The 26,882-nt window shown below is 41.8% G+C and overlaps 1 protein-coding gene across 11 annotated transcripts in view; it reads left to right on the forward strand.

The window, feature by feature from the left end:
- Nucleotides 1-26,882, forward strand: part of R3HDM2 (R3H domain containing 2) — a 189,182-nt gene that overhangs the window by 60,954 nt on the left and 101,346 nt on the right. Inside the window, exon 2 of one of the 11 annotated variants that reach the window (XM_089482303.1) lies at nt 4,418-4,497. The exons of 8 other annotated variants lie outside the window; for them this stretch is intronic. The gene's annotated coding sequence lies outside the window, so the exon portion shown is untranslated. Of the gene's footprint in view, nt 1-4,417; nt 4,498-17,551; nt 17,654-18,929; nt 18,951-26,882 lie in introns of those variants that run through there. 2 more of the 11 variants (XM_089482294.1, XM_089482308.1) reach the window with 2 other exon arrangements.

The raw sequence follows: 26,882 nt of genomic DNA on the forward strand, positions 1-26,882 counted from the left end.
GTAGTGTGTAGTTTTTGTAGGTGAAGAAACAGATAATTTTTTTGTTTCATTTTGCTTGTAATATATGTAGTATTTGTAATGCTAGGAGGAGGGCAAGCTGAAGACCATGTTGCATTCTTGGCTGGAAGCAGGTGGCGCAGGTGGTCTGGGAGAGAGCAAGAAAGATGCTAAGCAGGGTTGCCTTCTTCAACAGCTGGGAAGGAGTTGGAGAGGTAAAAGCCCAACAAGAGAAGAGAGCGAAGCTGTGTACTGATGTGAGGAGAGAAGCATGGGTGGGAGAGCTCTGAAAAATCGGCCCCCTTCACATGCAGATTTGAAGCATCCATGTAGAGTGAGAAGGGAGAAGAAGAGGTATAGAGACCTACTGAGACTTGGGGGTAGTTGGATAAAGAACCTTGTGAAGGGCTGAAAAGCTATGAAAAGCTGCTTGTCTCGTGATGGAACCAAGGGGCTGTACAAACAGCCCTAAAGGGGCAGCCTCCAGCTGCCCCATCTTCAGCCAGATTGCGGCCATGGCAATTGCATGCCACAGCCCCGATCCGGCCTTTCCAGGGCACGAAAAGGAGTTGCAAAAAGTTGTTCCTTTTGCGCCCTGGAAAGGGCGCAATAACCGCGGCTATACAGTGCTTCTTTGGCGCTGCATCATGCAGGTGCAGTGCCGGAGGAGTGGTGTGACACTGCGCACCGTGTGGAGCAACGTGCAGCGTCACAGCACCCTGAGGCGGAGTTGGGACGTGCATCATGTGGACGCGATGCCCTGACTCCGCCCCCCCAGCAGGCCTTAATGGCTGGTCTGAAGGGCCCCCAAGACAATGATGTTGCTGTACTCAACTGAGGCCTGGATTTACTTCTTTACTGACGTAACCTTCTCCTGAGTTGAATTCTAAGGAAAGTTGACCCTCTCTACCATGTAAAATATCGCCTTTGTGAAAGAATGACCATCCACAATAAATCCTTCAGAGTGGCAAGATTGTTGCTTCATCCATTGAGGCAGAGGCAGGTGCAGCTAACCCACTGTGTGTGTGTGTGATTGAGAGAGAGAGCATGTGTGCATGGATCCACATGCCTAAATCCAAATGGTAGTTCGAACTAGAGATGAGCCATTGAATCGATGGAACTTGGTAAATCAACACTTATATACTTTCCATTGATTCAGTGGGCCTACTCTAGTTGGAATGAGCTATAGGATTTGAAACATGGGCTTCATAGGACAAGATTTCCTGATTTAAAAGTGAATCTGCATGACACCCCATGCCCACCTGCTGACTCGTCCCAATTCCCTTATCATTTGATTTTCTGTCATTGAAATTGCAAACTGTGCATGGGTTGGGATAACAGTTGTTTTGATATACCAAAACCTTCAAGCATAGTTGTGCAGCTGGAAGTGCTAGACACATTGTGCCTATCCCATATGAGTGAAGTCATAGCCACTGGGACAGCTAGTCATGTTTACAGCCATGGAGTACTCTACTGGAGAAGAGGTCCTTTTCCTTTCATCAAGAGTTGGGTAGCTCTGTAGCTGTCCATCAGTGTACTCCCCACTAGCTTCAAATTGCATTGACTACAAAACTGTGCATTTGTTAGGAAAGTTTGCCAATCTAGTGACTGAAGATGATACTGGAGATTGCAGATATATGGGTACATGAAAGTTTATTAAAATTAATCTCCATGTTTTTAGACCCAAGTAACCTTGAGATGTGCACCACTAGGGAACCAGTGTTATGCATGTCAGATATTAGGTATTTAATTTTCGTGGTGCTGGAAATATGGCTCTGACATATGGACACTCCTCCTCTCATTATTACAGGAGAACAATCCTGGATGAGTTTCTTTACATTGAATTTTAGCATTCCCAGTTCTTTAATTTTGATTTGCAGCATGCTAAGGACTCCATTTAGGGAGATTGTGTCTTGTAATAGCTGGGACAGTACCTTCCCTACCACTGGAGGATTAGATTGTGTCCTCACTTCTAGCACTGTTCTAGGACAGGTGCCAGCCAGAGAGCTGACAAAAGCAGGCTGTCTCCTCCTGTGGTAGAACAGTGTTTCATTGGCGCAGAGCAGGTGCATAACGTCCAGCACATTGGATTGCTCCTTGTTACTATTGTGCATTAGAAAGACTTACAGACTTGTGGAAGGTAGACAACCCAAGAAACAGGTTCATCCTTTAGTAAATTAAGCACCATGATTGTCAGCATACAACTTTGAATTTTCAAAATGCAGTGTCTGCCATTAATGGTTCATCTCTGAGCAGTAAGCCAACATAAAGCTTTGCAGTGCTCCCCCCACCCCTTGTACAATGCCTGCCTGTATGATTCATCCTCTGCTAGCTATCTCAAATCTAGGGCAGAAGCAGTTCCTTGTCAGCTCCTAACTAGCAAAATGCTAATTTTTTGCTTGTGACCTAATTTCAGAAATCTTGTTTCAAACATTTGCTGAGGCTGGCTGTCCCTCCTCTGAGATGCCTTCCAAATTTTATTCCCAGCTCTTTATAAATACTGCCCTTAGGTTCCTGTGGGCTGTTTTTAAGTGCTGCAAAAGAAGCCAGTGGAGTAGCTGCATGTTACTTGCATGCAATGTGGGTCATGGCACAATCGATCAACACTGTGAGGTGATCTCAGGACAGAGCAAGACTTACCTCTGATGGTAACACTTCTGAGGCTGTTTGGATGTGGTAGTGTAACAGTCTGCCCAGTCAGTGGTATGGAAAGTCCAAACTGTCTCACTTCTCACTTTAGCCTTTAAATTTCCTTTGTCCCATCTTTTTCTGTTGGTAGAAGAGACAGTAGCTTTAAAAGCCCTAGTTTAAAGATCCACTCCAGGGGGAATATGTGGTAAAGCTTATAAATCAGAGATGCAAAGTATGTGGCCCTTCAGATGTTGCAACCCACCAATATCTGGAGAAGCACACATTTCCTTCCCTTGTTATAAATAGTATATTTGACTAAGTAGGTATGGAAGGCTCTCTTATGGTTTTTAACTAAGTAGTAACTGAGAGTTGCTAGTTCCTATGCTTGAAATTGGCTGTTTATGTCTAACCTATCTTTGTAATAATCCTGCGACGTGGAGTAGGCTAGGTGCAGGAATAGTAACTTTTGTAAAGCCATTCAGGCTTTGAAGTTTTGCAAGTAGCTTTGAACTTTGAAGCTTTGCAAATAAAGCGGCTAAAATTCATATCAGTTAAAGTATATCATAATTTATCCCAAGTTCTCATGATTCATTTGGTGGGCCAAACAACTGATTTGTGGGACTCAAGTTGTATATAGCTAACTGCCCAAGGGAGATTACATCAATAAAGTAAACAGAAATCAGAATAATGGACCAGTTTTTATGCCACAGTAGTAGAAATAAATGATGTTCCCTTGACTGCGGAAAACTCATCTTGCTGCCAGTGACAGTGGGTAGATCCTTCAAGAAAAACAGGGGAGATTCTGTTTTTGTTGCTCCCCTCCCTGGAGAGTGGGTCCAACTGGATGGAAACTCATTTCTTTTAAGATTCAGATTTAATTCATTAATAGCCTGCCTTTCTTCAAAAATGGGACCCTGGGTAGCTTACCAGTTTAAAAATCAGTAACAGCTAAAACATTGATTATAAAAGCTAAAAGCAAATTAAATAATAGTATTAAATCTGATATTTGATTTGATATTTGAACTTTTTAATTTGTTGTCTGCTTTTTTATCTAATTCTATCTTGTATTATTATCAATTGTTTTATATGTATTTTGTAGAATGTATGCCATTGGCAGGTTTCATTTTTATTGGTTTTATTGTTTGTATGTACAGCGCTGTGTAAATCTGCAGTGTTATATAAATAAAGTATAATAATAATAATAATAATAATAATAAAACATGGCTAACATAAAGCATATTTACAATATTATTTAACGATAAAACATTTTAAAAAATGCAACATAACATATTACAAATACACATGCTACAACTCTGTAATTAAGATTCAAAGGGCCTCCCCAAGTAAGAATGACTTTATCTGCTGGTGGAAATGCAGGAGGGAGGGGGCCAACCGGACCTCCTGTGGAAGGGAATTCTATAGCCTGTGAGCAGCCATGGAGAAGGCTTTTTCCAAGTCCTCACCAACTGCACCTGCAAGGGTAGTGGGACTGTGAGAAAGCCCTACCCTGAAGATCTTAACACATACTCTGTCTTATATAAGGAGATATCGTCTTTCAGATAGTCTGGACCCAAACTGTGTAGGGATTTAAAGGTCAAAACCAACACTTTGAATTCTGCCTGAAAATGGGCCAATAGTCAATACAGTTGTTTCAGGTATATGTGTGTGTGTGTTACGTGATTTAAGGTTTATGGTTTCAGCAGAATTGTTTTGTATTGCTAATACAGATACTTCAATGTCTCTTCTGCCATTTTGAGTTCCGTTTTATGCTCTTATGTATCTGTTACAGTAATCTGCAGGTATTATCAGCAGAAGGCGTTAGAAAGCAACAAGGAGGGCCCAGCAAAGCTGCCTTCTTTCTTCTTCATGGTATGTCTTCATTCATAGAAATCCAGTGCTCTGCTAATCTAAATCCAGATCCAGTAGATCATGATGGTGATGATTATTATTTATTTATACAATTTGGTATCTAGCAGAGACTCTTCAAAGTCTCCATCTTAAGGATTGAAGAACTTTACTGCCTTCATGGCTGTGGAGTTTGTTTAAGAAGTTTCTGAGAATATGTATAAAGATCTTGATTTCTTCTATGGCTACATGCCATTTTTCTTATGACTTCTGTTAATTACCCCCTCACCATACACTCCTGTTGCATTTTAACCACTTGTGTACTTTCCCACAACTGAAGTCTTCCTTCTGCCTTCCTTCCTTCTGCTCAAACAAAAGAGAGAGCCTGAGGAGAGGTGGGAACGAAGAAGGGAATGAGAGAGAGTCACAGTGAGCACATGGGGATGAGAATGATGTCTGGCTGCCCCAAAGAGCAGCATAGGGCATGTGCATATACTAGCTATGTTGATGTGAGCTGTGTGAGAGAAGACAGAGTGCTTCTCTGAATGCCTGTGGGCTAGCTCAGGTACAGGATTTAGAGCAAATGGTTGGCGGAGAGAAAAAAAGTGGAAGACAGAGTGACTCAGGAAGTGCTTCTGTGTTGTCCATCCAAAACATTGGTGTGTGGTGTCTTCTGCCACCTTGGTTTGCTAAGCTATACCTGTCCAGATGAGTGGGATGGGGAAGAGTCCAGGCAGGGTAACCCATTCAGGGTTATGAAGATGAGAGACAGAAAACACGTATGTGGTGAAGTAGGCAAACCCTTACCTAACCTTGTCTGCCTCTGCAAGAATTCTCCAATCCTCCTTTCCTTCTCGTTTCTCTGCCCTTGCACCTTTTATCTTTTGCCTTCTATCTCCAGCAATGGCAACTTGTTAGTAAGTTGTAATTCAGCAAGTGACTTTCTGGGCTGCAGTAGAATAGCTGCTTACTGGGTAGGTAGAGCAATGAGCAAAGTTACAAATTGCTTTTAAAGCTCTGCACAAGTCACTTCCCTTCCTTTATGGAGTACAATATTTCATTTGGGGTCTCACAGCTGACTAGGCACCACCTTGAGGCTCTTGCCACTGCCCTCTTAGAGTGTCTTTCTCTTAAAGCTCCGAGTAAGAGAGCTCTGTGTGCTCAGGACTGACTATCCTTATGTGGTTTGGCACAAGGACAAGGTGGTTCTCAGACCAAACAGTTTCTTCCTTCCAGAGGTTGTATCTGTTTTGCGCCTGGCTCAGGATATCATTCTCCCTATATTTTATCCCATTTTTTATGAGATATGAGTGCTGTCTACATTCCTTGGATATAAACAGGGTGTTGGCCTCTTAACACTGGTCACGTGTTGTCTTTTACAGATGTTCAGCACCTATTTATCTGCTGTTCTGGCTCCTGTAGATGACAGTGCCCTACATGGGTAGCAAAAACCTTGGCTAACTATCTTTTGAACTTGCTGTTACACAGGCATGTTTGCCAAGGAGCCCTGGTGGCGCAGTGGTTAAATGCCTGTACTGCAGCCATTCACTCAAAACCACAAGGTTGCGAGTTCAAGACCAGCAAAAGGGCCCAAGCTCGACTCAGGCTTGCATCCTTCTGAGGTCGCTAAAATGAGTACCCAGACTGTTGGGAGCAAATTAGCTTACTTGCTAATTAGCTTACTTGCTGTTCACCGCTGTGATCTTTGGAATAGCAGTATATAAATAAAACAAATTATTATTATTATTATTATTATTATCTTTCGAAGAGAGCCATGGCTCCTTCTACCCACCTTTCCAAGTGGTGATCCATAATTAGTAGAGCAGGTATTGACATATAACACCACAGGGGGTGGGTTTCATTTCCCTCCCATACCCATGCCACTCTTTGCTGCCCTGTCCTTTTGCTGCCCTGAAACAAATAGGTTTGGGCTTCTTGGTGGGATGTCCTCTTTTTCTTTTCTATTCTTACTTTATCAGAATGGCCAGGCAAAACTAATTCCAGTGCTGATTGTGTATGCAAAAGGTGCTCTCATTCGCTACCTTTAAAATAAATCAGTCAATTAATCAGTGGCCTGAATCAGAGGGAATTGTGTCCTCTCTGTTGGCCACTACTTTATTAGTTCTCTCTCTCTTCTCTTCCAGATGGATTTTTTTTTTAAACACACACACACACACACACATCCCTCCCTGCTTGTTACAGTAGACAGGAAGAGCAAGTGGTTGCTGGGGCTGGAGGAAAAATAGGAAGGGGGCATAGCTCGCTAACATTAACACTTGTTTTGCAAAGCACTGGTGATGTGATTACAGTGCTGCACTGGGATTTGGAAGATCTGCAATCAAGGCCCCACTGAATTGTAAAATTTACTGGATGACTTCGGCCCAGTTGCTTTTTGTCTCTCAACCTGGCTTACCACATGGAGTTATTGGGAAGATAAAATGAGGAAGTGGAGAGCAATATGATGCACTTATGAAACATAGGAGATATAGATATAGAGAAGTAGCATGGTATAATCGCTTGGGTATTGAACTAGGACCCTGGAGACTAGGGTTCAAATTCCCACTTGGCTATTGAAACCCACTGGGTGACCTTGGGCAAGTCACATTCTCTCAGCCTCAGAGGAAGGCAAAGTCAAACCTTCTGAACAAATCTTGTCAAGAAAACCCTGTAATAGGTTTGCCTTAGGGTTGCCATAAATTGGCAATGACTTGAAGGCACATATCAAAAAAATGTAGATATAGTTGGCCCTTCTTATACAGAGATTTTTTATACATGGATTCAAGCATCCACGGTTTGAAAATGTTAAAAAATGTATAAATTTCAAGTATCAAACCTTGATTTTCCAAATTTTATAAGGGATACCATTTTGCTATGTCATTATATTTAATGGGACTTGAGCATCCACGGATTTTGTTATCCATGGGGGATCTTGGAACCAAACCCCAGCGGATAACAAGGGTCCACTGTATAACCAATCAATCATATAATAAATGGAGAAAATCCCACTTTTGGTCCTATCTGTTAAATGGGGTGTCTGCTGGTAGGACCAGAGAAGGAAATGCCTTTTCCACCCTGAGACCGGGATAATGGCTGCTTTTCAGCTAGTATACTGTCCCATTGGTTTGACTTGGTAAAATAAATCTTCAGATCGTGTTGCTGCTTTACAGGGCCAAGCAAGGCATCTCTTGGGGCATCAATCCCAATGCCGTGTGTATAGAATGGGTAAGCAGCTGATATTTTTGGCATACAGCTCTAGCCTGGAACATTGGTCCAAGGTACTGCAAGTCTAAAGCACAAATACTCCTGCGTCTCTGACCTAGTTTCCATTGCATGCACCTGCTGTGTCTAAATAAGTGGCACTCAGGTGTGAATGGGAAAGAACAAGCAGGTGGTATGGTAAGTGTGACCCAATCCCTTATTGTCATTCAGACTTGTCAAGAGAGCTGACTTGCAGTTCTTCCACCCTGGAGCCACTGTCTCCAAGAAGCCTTACTGTTCGAAGAAGTCTATAAGTGCACAGATGTTTTCTAAAATAAGAATAAAATCAAAACTGCCAGATGGTTGAAAATGGTAAGGTATCTGCTAACCTATATAGAACTGTTTGAGCAATATATATATATATATATATATATATATATATATATATATATAGAGAGAGAGAGAGAGAGAGAGAGAGAGACAGACACACAGACAGACACAGAGGATGCGTTCTGGAAGTGTTTTGGTAAAACATGGGAACAATGTGAAAGAGCAGGAGAACGGGACATGCCTTGAAATTTTATGCAGAGCTTTGACTTCATTGCTCTTTTTGTCATGGGGTTTTCTGGGTAAGTTTATTTCAGCTGTTGTTTCCAATGTCAGGCTGTGGCAAATGTGCATGTTCAGCTACATGTATGATATGGGTGCATGTGACATGAAGTCAGGATTGGCTGTGGCTTTTCACTCTCTTTTCACATACTACAAAGTGTTCATTGCCTTTGCATAAGGTGTCAAGTGACTTAACCAAAACTGGGCTGCTGTTATATTGATTTTCTTTAAGCAAGTTCATATGATCCTTTCAGCATGTTAGATGGTCAGTCTATAGATCATGTGAGACTGCTTCATTAAGTTCTACTGCACAGTGTTTGGAAATGGATCACTATCCCCATAAATAATGTTCTTCTGAATGTTTTTGTCAACTTTGTACTGTAATGAAATGGTAATGTTAGTTTCTGTGGCATTACATGTTTTTGAAAAAGATATGATGTCCTTATAGGCTGAGGCTTTAAACCAAGTCTTGTTAGATTGTTAGTCCTAAACTTAAATCTAGGCACTAGATCCTGTCTGATCTTGGAAACTAAGCAGGATCAGCCCAGGTTAGCACTGGATGGGAAACTGCCATTGAATACTAGATGCTGTAGGCTATATTTCAGAAGAAGAAACTGGCAAAGTAATCTCTGAGTATTCCTTGTCTAAGAAAGCCCTAAAGAATTCATGGGGTCACCATACGTTGACAGGTGACTTAAAGGCATATACACACAGATGCAAGAAAAATGGAAGTTACCTAAGAAAACAGAAGGAAAAATGGAAGCTGCTTAAACCCACTGTATTTAAATATTGGATAAACTTGAAAGAGATGCAGAACTATAGGTTCAGATAGGCTCTACCTTTATCAGAACTAAAAGTTGTGGTTTTAGAAAGTTTTAAAAGAAAAGCTTTAAGGAAAAGGAAGGCAAAATGAAAGCTACTTACCATTAGTTGAATAGTTAATTAATAGATAAAATGGGGAGGGATGCAGAATCATATCATATCCATTTGCTTAAAGGAGAAGAAGGTGTGAAACTTATGGAGGATGCTACCTAGGATTTGAAATATCACCACACTTGGGCATAGATGGTCACTCATAATATTTAAGATCTGGCCTTGTTATTCATTTTTTTACTGGCCCATCAGATTTAGCATTTTCCAAGGATTACAAAAAAGGATTTATATAAGGATTAAGGATAACTGTGAATCAGTTCAATTAGTGTTGGTTAGATTTGGCAGCCATGGAGAAGTACTGTCCCTCCAGCTGTTATTGAAGTATAAGTCTCATTATTGGGTATGTTTTCAGTCCAGCAACATTTCAAGAGGACCACATTTTCCCCACCTTTGGGATATACATACCACCCCTGTATACACATGTACGTGGACAGGCTAATTCTATTGTGAGGTAACTTTGAAAGCTGATGGAAACCTGGATATACTTTATTTAAATTGACTGCTTAATGCAGATGAAAAATATGCAAACCTCTGTAGTGTTGTCTCTTTAAAAAGTCTTGCTTATATAGGCATGGAGACTTTGGAAAGATTGCTTTTTGGATTAAAATTCCTAGCGATATTGCAGTGGGGGGCATTCTGGGAGTTCTAGTCCCAAATGTAATCCTTTGAAGCTCTGGCTGAGCTTGCCTAGCATACAGACATCAGGAGAACTGGTGTCTTTCTAGAGATCTAGTCTTCCCAAGCATTCATTACCCTAATACACATTTCATTTTAAGACGTGCTGAACCTTTCTCTAAGCACTGGTGAGCAGGCTGCAGCCCTATGATTTCTGAACACCTAAATCAGGATGTGGAATAAATTGAATTTTAAGTCATTCAATCCCACTCCAAATCGTGAGATTTAAGGTTTTCTTAATTCTCCTGCAAAAGCCTACAAAGTTGTTCTGTGCAGAATAGTGATATATATTTAAAATGCACGCATCCTCTGTGCTTCTAGAAGAGGCTACAAAATGCAAAACCAGCTTTTTTCATAGCAAGTGTATTATATTTTTGTAACTTTTGTCTGCAGTCTGAGGTTTAAGTAAATGTTGATCTGTTAAGTTTCTTTTGATTCAGTTGGTCTATTCTAGGTGGGACTAGCAGTTGGATTGAGCCCAAAATATTGAATGTTTCTTTTAACAAAATGCTCTAAAAGATATTTTCTATTTTAAAGATAACCTGATTTAAAATAATTTTTAATTCAGTCCCCTGATACTAAACATACAGTCTTATTATAAAAGGCTCCTTTTATTTGTAAAGAAAATAACCTTAGTTCAGCCATACAAAACACCATATGGAGTGACTGTCTTCGTATACAATAATTATGGCACACATATTATAAAGTTAAGATGAGGGCCTAGAAAGTTGTTGAAGATTAGGATATTGAGTTAGAAGTTCTATATCCTATGGAAGTTAGGATATTGAGGATATTCATCTATCTCTTCAGGTTCATCTACTGAGGCTATATGTGTGATCTTGTTTTACTGTACTTGATGCTGAATTATCTGAGCCACACAGTAAATTCATTTCTGTAATTAGTAGTATTGCAGTGGATCATTAGGAAGTCTGATGATTTTGGCATTTTGTCAGTTTGTATTCTCTCTTTGGAGATTTGTAGTGCCAAATAATTTATTTAAGAAGCCTGATTCTGGAGAGAATCACTAGATGGGTGTGCAGTCTGATGAGATTCAGTGTATCAGTTCCTACTTAGAAGGGGAGATTCTCAGGAAATCTTCCCTTTCTTATAATCCAGGTTTTAGCTACTGAAAGGTTGGTACAGAGAGCACCAGTTACTGTGGTGCTGGACTGTGTCAATCCTGCCTGTGAACCTGCCTGCCCCATCTTGGTCCTGCAATAGGTCTTTGTCTGGGAAGACTCCTACTTTCTCCTTAACTTTACTACAGAGAGTCAAGACATCTTAAATATTGTTCATGTTCTCCTTCCTATTATTGGGACAGATGCCCAATGTATTCATGTGATTCACATCATTACAGGTGAGACCCCTACTATTTTTGTGTGACTTGTGATGACTGCTGGTAGCAATACTCTCCACCTCGGTCGGTTGCTTATTCTTGTACTTCTGAATCTAGATGCCCTATGACCACACTTTCTGAACCTGTCTTCTCTACCTTGCCCACTTCTCTACTTTGCCCTCTACCTTGCCCACTACAACCGTCTTCACAAATTCTGGTACAGTCTACTCAGCCAGCAGGGGAACCTGCTGCTTGACCTCCAATCCAGCCAATCTGGATTATTCTGAGTCTAGTGCAGCCTTTTTTGTCTCCACAATTATGCATTTTCACTTCTGTGCAGTGCCCCGTTACACCTCCACTTCATTCTCTTAGAAGAATTGATAGAGACACCTCTGCTGAGTCATCGTTGGAAAAGCAACCGGTTCATTCATCACTTCTACTTCCTCCCCTGATGCACTGATGGGAGACCAAAATCCTGTTTCCCCAACAGATTCCTAGGCATCTTTGCAGAGCAAGTCTCCAGAATGGTTAAGACATTAGATCTTAAGGGAATCAGGGCTATCTTTTGAGGACTGAGAGGCTCGACACGGGGAGAAAGGGGTGGCAAGACGTCGCCCCTTTCTGCCCCGATGAAGGCCACAGCAACCAAATGGCGTGGCTCTGGGAGCCCTAAAAAGAACCTGCTCCCGGTGTGTGTGCGGGGCGCCATTGGTACACTTGTGCACACGAATGACATCTGCAAGGTGCAGTACTGTTTGGATGCTGCACCACACATACGTCATCATGACGGCCCCCCGTGTGGATGGGGCGAGCCATGATGGTGCCTGGACAGTGTGGTAGGGCTCAGGAACATGTGGACGCTCTGCTTTCCCGAGCCCTAAAATTATTCCCAGGCCAGTGCAAGGCGCCAGTCTATACCAGACCTCAGTCCTTAATAGGATTGAGCCTCAAAATATTACTGTCAGAGCAGTATTCTACTCTCCCTATGCTTTCAGTGCTTTGGAAGGTGCTACTTCTGGGAGACTCTGGTCTTGGTTTCCACAATTTGGAGGAGGATCAAAAATCTATACTGTGTGCAAGAAGATGACTGTTCTGTGCTCTTTAAGCATCCTCAGCCTAGTTTTAATTATCATTGAAGTGGCACAATCCAGATCTCCCAAGGCTCATATTTCTCTGTCTGATAAGGAGGAGCATAAGATTTGGACCTCTTGGAACAGGTTACTCCCATAATGGAACATCTATTGAGTGATGATAAAAAGGTGGCTTTGCTCTTCCTCTGATGGTCTTGCTGTGATAGCAGCTTGGCTAAAGCTTGCAGGATTCTCTGTCTTTCCGTACCTGGCTGATAGTCTCTCCTTCTTTCCACCAGGTCCTGCAAGACGTCCACCTTGTGGGGTCCTTTCTTCAAGACATGGGCTTTTTGTGAATTGGGAAAAGTCCTCTTTACAACCATCTCTTTCATCGAGGTCATGGGGGAGTACTTGACTCTGTGGATCCCAGATCATTTCTGTTTCAGGACAAAATGTTTGCCCTGAAGGCCTCATTACAGAAGCTCTTATGGAATCAGTGTTCCAAGACCAAATCCATTCAGTTCTACTGAGTCTCATGGCAGTGACTACCATAGTTATTCCCTTCACCTGTGTCTGGATGAGACCTCTACAGAAGTGTATGCTGGATCATTTTGATCCTGAGCAGCATAATCCAAGTATATTCCTTTCAACACTTGTTTTGTTCTTTGCATCCACTAGTGGACTGACCTCTCCAACACCATGAGAGGCATGCCTTTTGACTACTCTATATTTTCTGGTCCTCACCATGGATATATCCATGATGGACATGATGGTCTTGAATCGGTAGTCTGATATAGAGAAGCTGTGTTACATCAGTATCCTTAAAATGCTCATTCTGTGGAAAGCCATTTGCACGTTTCAGATACTGCTTTGACACAGGACCATTCAAGTGGCTATTTACAACAAGACAGTAGCCTTCTACCCCAACAAGCAAGAAGGCATATATTCTCTCACCCTTAATAATAATAATAATAATAATAATAATAATAATAATAATAGATTTATTTTTATCCCACTTTTCCACGATGATCAAAGCGGCATACAGATTAAAATTTCAACATAAAAATACATACATATCGATAAAAACAATGTAAAAAATATCACATTAAAAGCTATTACACAGCCAGCTTGGTTGAATTGATCCAAAAACATTGCGAAAATCGTTACACAATAGGGGGAGAGGGCATAATATCACATCTCATGGGGGGGGGGGGAAGCTTGGTGAAAGAAAAAGGTCTTAAGGTTCTTTCTGAAAAGGTCCAGGGAGGTGGTGGAATGGAGCTCGTCGGGAAGGTTGTTCCACAAGATGGAAATGGCCCTTTGCGAGGTCGCCGCATATTGCACAGTTGGGACCTTCAGCAGATTCTTCCCGGCTGACCTGAGTGTGCGGGGCGGATTATATGGGGAGAGGCGGTCCTCCAAGTACCCTGGGCCCAAACCGTTTAGGGCTTTATAAGTAATTACCAACACCTTGTATTGGGCCCGGAAGCGAATAGGCAGCCAATGGAGATCTTTCAATATACGTGTTATATGGTCTGCCCTGGAACATCCAGCGACCAATGTCGCAGCCATGTTCTGCACTAATTGAAGCTTCCGGGTTTGGTACAAGGGTTGCCCCATGTAGAGCGCATTACAGAAATCCAGTCGAGAGGTTACCAGAGCGTGTACTACAGTTTCAAAGTCCCCCGGTCTAGGCAGGGTCGCAGCTGGTGTATCAGCCGAAGCTGATAACAAGTACCTCTGACCGTCACACCCTTCTCCAGTTACCTTCCAGATGTGGGATTGCTGTATATGCAGGGGCATATAGCACCTGGCAGTGCATCTTCTAGGCATCAACAACATCTTCACCCGTGATCTCAGCAGCATAACTTTGTCCTCCCTGTGAGTGGAAGATAGACTGAGCTCTTCTGCATTGCGTCTTCCATTGTTGGGGGATATCCAAAATATTGTTGTTTCTTGCTAAGATTATGGCATTCCTCTTTGAATCCATGTCATCTTGTGATTTTCACCTGCCCTCCTGAAAGACAGCTTTCCTTGTTGTTCTCACCTCTACCAGTAGAGCTAGTGAACTGGCAGCACTTAGGAGGGATTCTATAAAATTCATGGGGACACCATAAGTTGGCAGACAACATAAAGACAGGTGTGCACATTCCCACACGCACACATGCACGCACTCACACATGATGGACCTACCTTACTTGTCTTTTCATAAGGACAAGATGGCTCTCTTCACAGACATCTTTTTCTTCCTAAGGTGGTGTCTGCTTTCCAATTTAATCAACCATTGGTGTTTTCCATTCATGCAATTCCATCTTCTCACCTTGTGCACACTCTATACCTTAGACCAGTGATGGCGAACCTATGGCACATGTGCCAGAGGTGGCACTCAGAGCCCTCTCTGTGGGCACCAGTGCCGTCACGCCAGCACAGAGTTTGCCAGAGTTTGTTACTAGAAAGCCAGAGGGACATGGCACTTCACAATAAATAAGTGGGTCTTGGGTTGCAGTTTGGGCACTCGGCCTCTAAAAGGTTCACCATCACTGCCTTAGAAATTAGACAGGTGTTCCTGTTCTGTGTCTCTTGAACAAAGAAATTTTTGAAGTCTCCTTGTGTTCTTATCACCTTTGGCTCACATTAGAAAGGGAATGTAATCTCATCTCAAAGTCTGTCCCACTCCCTTGCTGGAAAACCTCTTCCACAAGGGGTCAGAGCTCACTCAACTTGGTCAGTAACCACCTTGTGTGAGTTCACAGATGAATAATTGAAGAATCACAATTCCAGGTAGACAACTTGTTTCATTCCCCAATCTCCCCTTACTAGCCCCCTCATCAGAACCCCTTATTATTTTTAACCTGTTTAGCAAGCCTTGGCTCATTCTGAGCTTTAGTTTTTCTGACTTTCTTCCTACAAATACTAGCTGTTGATTGTATTCTGCCTTGGTGATTTCCTTTTTCTTCCATTTCTTATGTCTCTTTAAAATCTTAGTTCATTTGAAAGTTATATATCCACCCTTAGTAACTCAGGTTAAAGCCTCCCAGATCAGGTCTGCGAGCCTCCCACCAAGTATGCTTTTTACCAGCTACTGTGAGATGTAATCCTTCTTTTGCAACAAATATTGTCCATGATCCTTCCTGATAGCATCATCTGTGAAGCCAGTTGTTCACTTTTATTATACTTCTTCCTCTTCTTGAGCCATGTCCTTCACAGAAAGGAGTGATGAAATAGCAACCTGTGCCCTAAGGTACTTTAGCTTTCTCCCCAGATCCTCTTAGCCTCTTACAGTATGTTGAAGTTGTATCTTGCAGTAGCTTTTGTTTCAGCTTGGGTCAGAAGGAGGGGGTAATGGCTGGTGGGCTTGATGAGTCTTGTCAGCCTATTATGTTGTGGATCTTTGTGCCTGGGAGACAGCAGACCTCAGGTTCGTACACCACGGCATCTCAAGAGGGAATCACCTACCACATATTAGTTCTTCTGGGAATTGAGATGATTCCTTCCATCCATAGAAACCTTCAAGATCACCTCCATGCCTTCTGAGGAATGAGGTTGTTTTCAATGTGTTTTGTAATTGCTGATTACAGAAAGAGCTTGGGCTTGATTGTATAGACTTGCAGTGCGGTTCTAGATAATTCTGTTTCTGTGTGTAACATTTTCCACAAGTATCTGCTAATTGAAATTGTCACTTTCTCTAGAGACATCCCCTGTGTCTTGACCTTGTAGGAGAGTCTAGGCCACTCTTTCAAAATGCTTAATCCTCCCTGGTAAGCTGAAGTGTAGATTCATGAGTCTAATTCTGTTGTGCCTTCTAGATCCCCTAGATCCTCTGACAAGAAAACAAATATGGCATTGATGTTGCAGCTCATCATGCATATTCATCCGTAAGCAATAGCACAGCTTTTAACGCTTTCTCCTCAAACTGTTTTGTGACATACCCACACAAAATGCCTGTTTTCCTCTTTCTGATTTCTCTAACCAAGTCAGTGACTCAGCAGAAGCCCTGCCTCCATAAACCATGTGTTCATGGGGAACACATGGCTCAAACACACATACCAGTGTCCAAACAGCACAGCCAAATGATCAGCCCTATTCATTGAAACATAAGTTCACTTTTCTCCTTACAAACTGAGCTCAAGAGACTGAGGCAGAAGCTATATAGACCTGCTAATTGCATCCCCAACCGAGTCAGTGATTCATTAGAAGCTCCCCCCCATGTCATGTGCTCCGGGAGAGTATACTGCCCTAATCAAACAAAAAATACCCACACAAGCTTTCAAACAGCACAGCCAAACAACCATCCTTGGCCCCAAAACCACAAGCTCATCTTCTTCTGTCTCCTGAGAGACAGGGTTATGTTTTGTGACACACAAAAGGGCACATAGTCCTTTTACAATGCTCCTTTGGTGCAGTTAGATAATAGATAAGACCAAAGCTATGTTATTTTCACTTAGGTCCAGATAAAGTTAATCTGAAAAATTAGATGTGACTAAAATACCATTCATTTTATTGATAGTGAAGTGCAACTAACACGGGCTGGATCCAACCCATTAGTGAGAACTAAATCCATTTAACTTAGTCTTGTTCCAGCCCATTGTATTTGCTCCCTATACTCTACCCTTTCAGACCAACAGAACAATAGTCATTTGTTGAACATATCGCAGTATGAAGGTGGCCATCCCCCACTCCCTCCATGGGCTTTCTTTTGTTGTTGTTGTTGTTGCTGTTGCTGCGGGGCAGATGAGCCCATCAAGTGGAAAAAATTGGCATGCAGCTATTAGAATCTGAACATCAAGTGGATGTAAACAGCTGATCCATCTGCACAGAGAGTCCTTACCAAACAGGTTTACATGTAGCTGTCTCTGTCTTTTATCTGAGCACAACTTTGTGGGGAATGATATTTCTGTTTAAGTGGGGCGATCTCCCTGTTTTTGTCCTACTCAGTGGAGGGAAAGGGGGCTACTGTGTCTTTAAAAGCCTTTCCTCAGCCTTGCGGAGGCAGTTCCACTCAAGTCTTTGAATGAGGGAGAGAGAGAGAGAGAGGGTGTGTGTGGAAGTGGCCATTGGCAGAGCTCTCTGTGCCATCTCTTCAAACAGCTGGGGTCTGCTTCATTCTGAGCCGCATGTCAGAGTAATTAGCTTGCTGGGGCTGTGGAGAAGGGCATTCCCGTTTTTTGTTGGTTTGAGGTTGGGGGGCTGGGAAGAAGGGGGACAGGCAAGAATGACAGTGGGGAGAGGGAGAGGAAAAGAGGATTCTGAGAACCAAGGTCTCCTGTCGAACATGCCTCTGGTAACTGTTCATTGCTTTGAGATCTCTGTTGAGGAGGGGAAATAGATGACCTACTCAGAGTGCACAGCTTCCATCGGGGTGAGTTTATTTTTAGAATGAAGTTTCTGATGGGTTTGGAATGGTGTTTGAGGTGGGGGGGGGAGAGAAACAAGGAGAGGAATCAAGAGGAACCTGTCAGTTTTGCAGTGGATCTGTTTTTGTAATTTAATTGTACTGCTTTTTATTTAGCTGGAATGTCAGTGATGGGGGAGCCTGTTTTATTATTGATGTCCACCTCTCCCCAGATTGGTTTTTCTTCTGAATGGTACAAGAGCCTGTCATTCTGTGTCTTCTTTCCCCTGCACTGCCTGCTTCACCAGTCTTGCAGGGTCTCTGTGGCTCCTGTGTCATCAGTTTTTCTGTGATATGCTGTGCATCCATTCACCTAGAGGGAAGAAGGGAATCCCCATAAACATACGCAGCAGCTCGTTTGTGTCATTAAGGAGCTCACCCTGCTGGACTCCACTGAGCCGGTTTTGCAGTCATTTTAGCTCCTGCTTGGTTTTGAGGATGGGAAGCCAAGCATCCCACATTATTCTCATTCATAAACTCTTCACTTGTTTATGTAGGTGGGGGTGGGGGTTATTTGGAGCCAAGAAAAAGGATGTCTGCTGTTGTGTTAGAGCAGCCAGTTGGTCAGCTGGCTGGCTGTATGCCATTGAACACAGTTGGATTAAACACAGTTGAATGCCTTTGGGTTTTCTTCTCTCTTTGCCTTGTCTTGATGGTCAAGTTGGTTTTTATGCTGGACTAGACTGGGCTCGCCAGAAGGGATTCCTCTGACGTTTGTTTCAGTCTTCCTCTCTTCACTACGTGTTTCAGATTGCTGGCTAAATTCTTAAGCCTTGCCTTAAACCTTAAAATTATATTAAGAGAGGTATGTGTGTGTTTTAATCAGAAAGATAGAAATCCTACAGATACTTTTCAGAAGCCAAACTGAGCTAATTTATAGGCTTTGGGTGGGGAAGAAAACAAAACTGAGAGCTGCCTTGTTACGTGGCTTTGTCATGGGTGCTTTTGTGGCTGTGCTGAATTGCAATTGCTTCAGCAAGTGGGTGGATTTTTTTCCTTTCAGTTTTGTCCTTGTGCTTATGAAACCAATATTCAGCAAAGGAAGGAAGTAGGAGTGGGTGGGCAGGATCGCCGTCGGTTTGCTTTTCCTCCTGTCCTTTTCAAGCCCCACTTCTGGTAGATGGTCCCTTCAGTGAATTGGTAGCTCATTTGAGAGCAGGTTTCTTTTTGTTTGTTTTCTATTGAGGATATGATTTTTGGGTCAGTTTTATTGGTGCATTCATTAAGTATGACTATGACCAGGGCATTCCAGGACTGCAAGACTGTGAGTCATTGATCTTCCAAAGTAGCTAAAACCTTTGTGGGGCTGGGGGGAGATCTGAAAGGGAATTGAAGGTTTGTGTGTGGGCTACTGTCTCATTGAAGCTGTCCTCCTAATAGTCAGCACATACCTTATAACTCTTCTTTGCCATTAAATGATAGTTCAGTTCTTTTGTGTCTTTCTTCACCTAGCTCTCCATCTCATTTTTTTTGTTCTCAGCTCATTTACATCTTCAGTGAGAGGTATCCTACCTGTTACAGGAGAGCAGAAATCAATGAAAAGTTGGCCATGATACATTTGTAAGCATTAAGATTATTGAGCTTGTGAAAGAGATGCTGGGCAATTTGATCTCCTTTGTTCACATTTTGCTCTGGGTTACACAGACACTCAGACCTCTGAGTGGGAAAGAGTTAAGGACTATTTTTATGCTTGGGCATAATTTTTTTCCATTCCAGAAACAGGCAGCTGGCCCTGTGTTTGAGAGGAACTGCTAGCCCCTAGAATCCCCACTTCGCCAACCTTTTTGTGTCTGTGTATGTGGAAGAAATAAGGTTACAGGGCTATTGAGAACTCTGCCAGGGAGAAGCAGTTGTTCTGCAGGTAAGGAAGGGTTAAAGGAATTCCAGCACTGTGTTGCACATCTTGACATTACAGAGGAGGTGGGTAATTTTCATGCTAGATTTTCAGGAAATCCCCATGGTGGACGGGCCGCCTTAATCGTTGCCAGGAGACCAATTTTGACGTCACTGTCGGCAGTTCCCGTCTGCATGTGGGTGCAGTTTAACAGCCTTCAACGGGGAAACAGTAGCTGATGTGAGACTGGTAAATACTTGCTTTAAGAAACAAACCAACCCAAACATCTTTTTAAAATTCTCCTTAATGACCTTGTTTTGCAGCTGTGAACTGCGTAGGCTGAAAGCAAAATTGTGGGTCTTAGGGGGTGATTTTTTTTAAAATGTTGATGCCAGACTGTGGCTAATGGCTAGATGGAAAGGGATTCTCTCAAGCATTTTACGTCATCAGTGGGAAAAGCCCTTGCTTTGTTTTGGTGCATCCCCCAAATAGGAGGAGCGTGGAAATGGGTGGTGTGTGTTGTGGGTGGTGGTGGTGAGAAAAGAAAAACCTTTTATGATCTTCAGCAAACCTTGAAAATAAATGGAGAAAAGACAGAATAAATTCACCCTGGTTTCTCCCTTATATAACCTCTGGGTGGCGGGTGGTGGATGGGAGAGAGAAACAAGATGCAAGGTAGCTATTTGTAGAATAACTCAAGACTCTCATTATTTTCTATCCTGTATACCGGATCCCCCCCCTTCCCCCGGTCTGTCACAGTCCAGAAAGCAAGAAATAATGAAAATAAGATGTGTTCCAGTGTGGTCTCAGGCTCTTTATTTTCCAGTGCCCTACACAGTCTGATCCTGGAAGAAGAGATGAAGACTTACATGCTTCCTATGTCTTAATTACATTTGGATCTTAAGGTTTATTATGTCAGACATTGCACCTGAAGCGATACAGTTTTGTCTGTTGTACATTGGGGGATAGATATCATGTACAACAAACTTCTGTTTTTCCTAACATTCTCTTTTGTTACTTCCAGATCATAGTCTTTTGGATGCCCTCAATACATTGCTTAAATGCTTCGTTTTACTGGTGGTGGTAATTTGTTGCTTTTGGCAGACATCTTCCCCAGAACTGTATGTATCTAAAATTAAACCTGAGATGTGGCCTCATACAGTACCCTGTGTTAAAATAGAAAACCATTGTTCATCTTATGTCTTCATTGTAGCTGTATGGACATTAGCCTGGCTGGCTTTCTTAAGTTGGCAGCAGCTATGTAACCCTTTAAAGGTGACATTGACAGAAATTCTTAGTCACTGTCTAATGATCATTGTTGATGAAAGGTACTGCCTGAAGCACCCATCACAGTGATGAACTTTTGAAATCCTCAGATCTGTTGTGACATCCGAGACTGAAAATGTGTTGGACTCCCATATCTTGTCCTGTTATTCACAGTGAACGATGGTATCCATTTACTGTTTTGTATTTTGCTGGCAATTCCTCTTCTTCTTCTTCTCCATTCCCAAAGACTGTCCATGTTACAATGGAATCTTAAGATTCAAACAGTGTAATCTTTATTCAAAGAGATCCAGCGTGGTGTAGTGGTTTGAGCATTGGACTATAACTCTGCAAATCAAGGTTTGAATCCTCGCTCAGCCATGGAAACCTACTGAGTGACCTTGGGCAAGTCGCAGTCTCTTAGCCTCAGAGGATGGCAGTGGCAAACCCTCTCCAAAGAAACTTGCCAAAAAACAACAACAAACAAAACTGCTTTAAGGTTGCCATAAGTCACAAATGACTTGAAGGCACACAACAAAACCAATAATTTTTATGCACAGATATCTCCACTGGGGTATATTTTGTCAGTTAGCAGTTTGGACATAGGATTTAATTGGTTCAAACTGTGTTAATAAAAGCACTTCAGAAGTGCTCCTGTTGGTTGCTGTTTTAAGTACAGTCGGCCTTTCTTATACACGGATTTTTTATACACAGATTCAAGCATCCATGGTTTGAAAAAGTTCAAAAAAAGTATAAATTTCAAATATCAAACTTTGATTTTCCATTTTTTATAAGGGACACCATTTTGCTATGTCATATTTAATGGGACTTGAGCATTCACAGATTTTGTTATCCACGGGGGATCTTGGAATCAAGCCCCAGCGTTTAACAAGGGTCCACTGTACTGAATTATTATATTGAAATAGTTTGTTTTATTCTCTAGCTGTCCCCTTCCTTGGATGTTAGGCAGAGTCTTGTCATGGGCTCTGTGGCAACTGACAAAGATTCTTATTGAGCAGGGACGCTATGCCTTAAATCAAGTCTGCAAGTCATAATTCAAAAAGCCAAACACACCCCACGTTCGATGGTAGCCCAGCAGAGACTCAATGCATCTTCCTTGTTTGCTGCTCAGGATTTAAAAATGGGCATGGGTTTGGTGATTAAGATTAGCATGGTTACTTGGCTCCATTTAGTTTGGTGTAATGTAAAATGAATCGAAGTGAGAGCCACGGTGTTGTAGTGGTTTGAGTGTTGGAACAGGAATTTGGAGGCCAGCATTCAAATCCCAGCTTGGCCATGGAAGCTCACTGGGTGACCTTGGGCAAGTCACACCCATTCAGCTGTAAGGAAGGCAAAGGTAATCCCCCTAAACAAATCTTGCCAAAGAAAACCCTATGATAGTTTGCTTAGGGTTGCCTTAAGTCGGACATGATTTGCAGGTATACAACAAAAATGACAACAAACCTGAATAGACCTTCCTCAAAGGGAAATCACTTAGAATTTCATAACTGGTTAAATTGCGTGGCTATAAGAGAATATATAAAGTCCAGCCAGCAACAACTTTTTTCTGCACAGTTTTTTGGGGGTGTTCAAAGCCCCCATTTTTAGTACAGTTTGACCCCCCCAAAGTAAAAAAAGGTAAAGAAATAGAAAACTCTCACAGCAGTTGACAGTTTCATCATCAGAGATGAGTACGTTGGCAAATACAAAATGTTACTTCATGAAGCAGATTGCTCTGTTAAGGCTTAGGCATTGAAACGTTAATATTTTCCCAGCATTATTAATGTAGGATTATAAAAAATATATTTATCCACACATAAAACAATACATTTTAACTGTTTATTTCAGAATAAACTAGGAGAGGACAACTTCAGAAGTTCTAGTCACCAGTTTCCTACTCATACAACCTTCTTGGGGACTGCCAAATTGTTCCAAAACAAAACAGAAATTGAGGAGTGGTCCAAGGTCCAATTACAGTTTTACAAAATGGCTATTGTCAGTATTCATTTTAAACAAAGGTGACTTGCAGCCTGTGAACTGCTCTTGCTTCCACAGGCTTCCAACCAGCTTCCCTTGATCTGGCACTCTCATGATGTGTGAGACTTCAGCTTCTAAATCTCTGGAGCTGTAGTGTAGCACATCTGGATGACATCTGGTAGGGGGGAGGCTGTTATAGGGCATTCTGTTTCAGGGCACATGGATAGTGATGACCCTCTTTGCTCCAAGTGGCCAGCTGAGGCAATCAGTAGGGTCAGCACCAGTAGCACAGTCCAAAGACAACTTCATGTATCTTTGTCCTTGCCATTCCTGGACTCCCAGACAGCTGGCAAAAATCTATGTACTCTTGACAGGGCTGAAATGAGGATACTTTGCTGGTTGACTATCACTTGATGATAAATCATTTTAGCTGCCTAAAACTTGGGCCATCGAGAAATATAGTTAATATAGTATTGTATTTTGTTACAAGCAGAATTCAGTAAAAGTATACTGTTTGGAGCAAATGGCCTCAGTAGCAGAACTCCTTGGCATATTTTATCTATTAGTTTGGGTTTAAGGTTCAGTGGACTAATCCTAGTCCTCAAGCCACCAGATGCCAGCCCCAGGGGTTTTTCCAGGAAAAGAAGAAACAATTGCAACTATTACTTTGATGCTGGTCCTTGGCACACTGGAAAAAATAATAGTACCCCCCCCCCCCAAATAGCTTGGGAAATATCGATATCATTAATCTTTGATCCCTTTTCTACATTACTTATGCATTTATGCTTCCCACAATTCTTGCTAATACTCTTTTTCTCCCTTCTCAGTTCTTTAAGTGTATACCAGGGAACTAATAATAATACTTTCTTGATGTGGAGCATATCCCCCCCACCTTTTTTTTTTTTTTTGTATGGAAGCTGATTCAGATCGAAGAGATCTGAGGTTCTGACAGATATTTGTTCGTTCATCTATTCATATTGTTTTCCTCAACAATAGTGACCACTTCAGTGCTGTTTTCAATTAAATAAACATGAAACAAATGATGCAAAGTGTGGCTAGTGCCTTTCCCTTCTAATGCGATAGATAATTGAATGCGTTCATGATATACTGTGGATGCATTGGTCTGATCTGTGCATGCTGTAGAAATGAGTCTCACTGAGCTGTTCCATTTCACACTGCAAATGAATATCACATTTTAAAGTTTCTTCCACTCCCCTGATTGCAAGCTGAGAACTACTACAACAGTGAACTGGCTGGGTTAGAACTTTTTCCCATGGTGTGCTAGTTCTTTACTTGTATTTTTGTTAACATGGGGAGAATAATTTAAATGTCTTCCCCTCCCATTTGTGTTCTACTAAGATCCATGCTGCTTTTCAGTTTCATTATGCTGTGCCTACATAATTATAGTGTGCATATTCTAGTTTAACTGCCATGGCTGCACCCAGTGGAATCCTGAGATTTGCAGTCCAGGGACATTTAGACTTCTCAGCCAGAGAGATCTAGTGCCTCATCAAAACTACAAATCTCAGGATTCTGTAAGATGGAACCATGGCAATTAAAGTGGAATAATTGCATTATAATTCTGTAGTGTGAATGGGCCCCCTATCTTAGATTAGTACAGTTCCACAGACGTGACTTCCATAATTATACTATGATGGACAGAGGGAGCTTGGCTGGAATTCAGCAGATTTGTCAGTTTAAAACTAGACCTAAGTCCCCCTCCCCCAACTCTTATCAGTAGTTCACTTTTACACATATAGCAGGAAACTAAAAAAAATAAATAAATGCAGATTACACTGTGGCTTAGGCATGCTGCTTCTACTGATGTCTTCCACATACACATATCTTTCTCTCAACTAAAGTATGGGCCCAAATCCGGAGACCTCACTATTTTGCACATTCAGGGAATAAGAATATGACCTACCTAAATACCCTAAAAACACCAGATCCTGTTTGATCTTAGAAGCTAAGTAGGGTCAGCCCTGGATAGTACTTAGATGAGAGACTGCCAATGACTTCCAGGTGCTGACCATAGACATGCATTACTAGAAAGGTCTTAACATGCGAAGTTGCTATATCCCAACAGGAAGACCCTACAAAATTCATGGAGTCGCCATAAGTTGACTGTGATTTGATGGTACGTGTGCACGCACCGGCACACACACACATACGGTCAAGAATATGTCACAATTTTAACTCGCTGACAACAAATAGTTGCTGTATGCAGTACTAATTAGAAAAGGTACTGCAGTTGGGTGTCAGAAGAATTATTCAATAGTGGTGGTGTGTGGTTTCTCTTTGGTCATTCAAGCTATTACCATTCTAACAGCCACTCAGGGGACTGAGTGTGAAGTCACTGTTGAGCCAAAGTAAAGTCTCTTCTGCCACAGCATGTTGTCAGTGCAAAGATGGATGCAAGATGTTCCTGCAATATCTAGATAAAAGGAGATCATGCTTCATTTAACTGTAATAGAGCAGAGGTAATGTTTATATAGGGATAAGAATGAATGAAGTCTTATGTCTTCATTCCTTTGGTTTCCTTTGAGGAAACTGGATTTTTTCCCCCTAAAGCAGAATGAGCCGTAAATGTTTTCAGTGACTCACTTGTTAAGGAGTAGGGACAGAAAATAACAGGCCAATTCCAGAAAATTGTCTATTGTAGTCTATGATTCTTAGAAGTAAGAGAGACTCTCTTAAGAACGGAGTAGCTTCACTAGGTGGCTTTATTTTATTTATTTAACAAAGTCTATCCCAATAGTAGCTGACACATTTGAGCTGTCTGGCCTTGATACTGACAAGCATAGCATTCATATAGCCAGAAGGTAGCATACTAGATCAGTTTAGACCAAACATACTTGAACTCTGATTCAGATATTTATTTCAGAATCCAAAGAATTTTTTTGAGAGCTAAGAGGCTCAGTACTCACTTTCCTCTGGGACTGTTGACTGGAGAATTGGTTCTTGAGAAAACCAAGTATGAGATTCTCAAGGCTTTCAAATCAGCATCACACCCTGCAATCAATACATGCTAACATAATCCAATGTCCCTTGAGGAATCTTTCCATTGCGTTTCACAGAGATTTATAACACTTTGAAATCACAGTATACTTTGTGGTAATTTTGAGGAGTGATCGAGTTTAACCAGCCCTGGAAAGCTGCAGGAGTCTTTTTCTGTTTGTACTGTAAGAATTGCTAAAGTACAAATTGGCTCTTGATGTATGTCACAAATCTCCTGAAATGGGTTGAGCAACTTGGCTACTAAGTGTACCTACTTGCCTATGATGTGTGTGTCTGTGTCTGTTTCTGTCTGTCTATCTATCTATCTACCTAAATTTAGTTTTTTCTTGCAACTAGAATAATCCCATTCAATCCATGGATATGTTCTGTTGGCCCGTCTGTCTGTCTATCTTTCTATCGGACCTAAATTTAGTTGTTTCATACAACTAGAATAATCCCGTTGAATCATTGAGAACTTGATAAGTAAATACTTAAACAACTTCTGTTGGTTCTGTGGTGTTTGAGGACCACCAGGCCACGCAGCACCCCTCAATGGGTTTTCATGGGGCTTCCCCCCATATCTACCTTCACATGCATCCCAGGGAGTGTGAGAGCAGTTTTGCCATGTTTTTAGTCCCTCCTTTTTGCATTGGGGAATTATTTTTAAAAACAGGAAAAGAGCCAGATTTTAGAGCAAGGTTGGGCAACTGTGAGATGCCAAGGGCTGCATTAGTACCCTAGGAGACCTTTGAGAGGGCTACATACTTCACCACACATCTACCACAAAAACACCAAAACTGTTTTGACCCAAAATGCCATGGGGCCATGGGAGCATTTTCAACATGTTTTTAACACCCTACAGACTATTTTGGCTCAGGAGAAGCACTTTTAAAAACAGGAAGTGATCAGAAGTGACTTCCAATTTACTTTCTTTAAAAAAGGTCTTTCCAGAGCATAAAATGGACTAGAGGAGGGAATGTGACAAAAATGCCCTCCATTCTCAAAGAGGATATTTAGGTGTATTTGGGAGCAAGGCCCCCTCCCAAATACACTGGTACCTTCAGCATATTTAGGCTATATCCTCATCTCTATTGAAACAGAATTTAGCGCTGAGGAATGTGTAAC

The sequence above is a fragment of the Sceloporus occidentalis genome, unplaced genomic scaffold, assembly GCF_023333645.1.
Source record: "Sceloporus occidentalis isolate IW3139 unplaced genomic scaffold, rSceOcc1.0.p SCAF_1, whole genome shotgun sequence".
NCBI classification, from domain to species: Eukaryota; Metazoa; Chordata; class Lepidosauria; order Squamata; family Phrynosomatidae; genus Sceloporus; species Sceloporus occidentalis.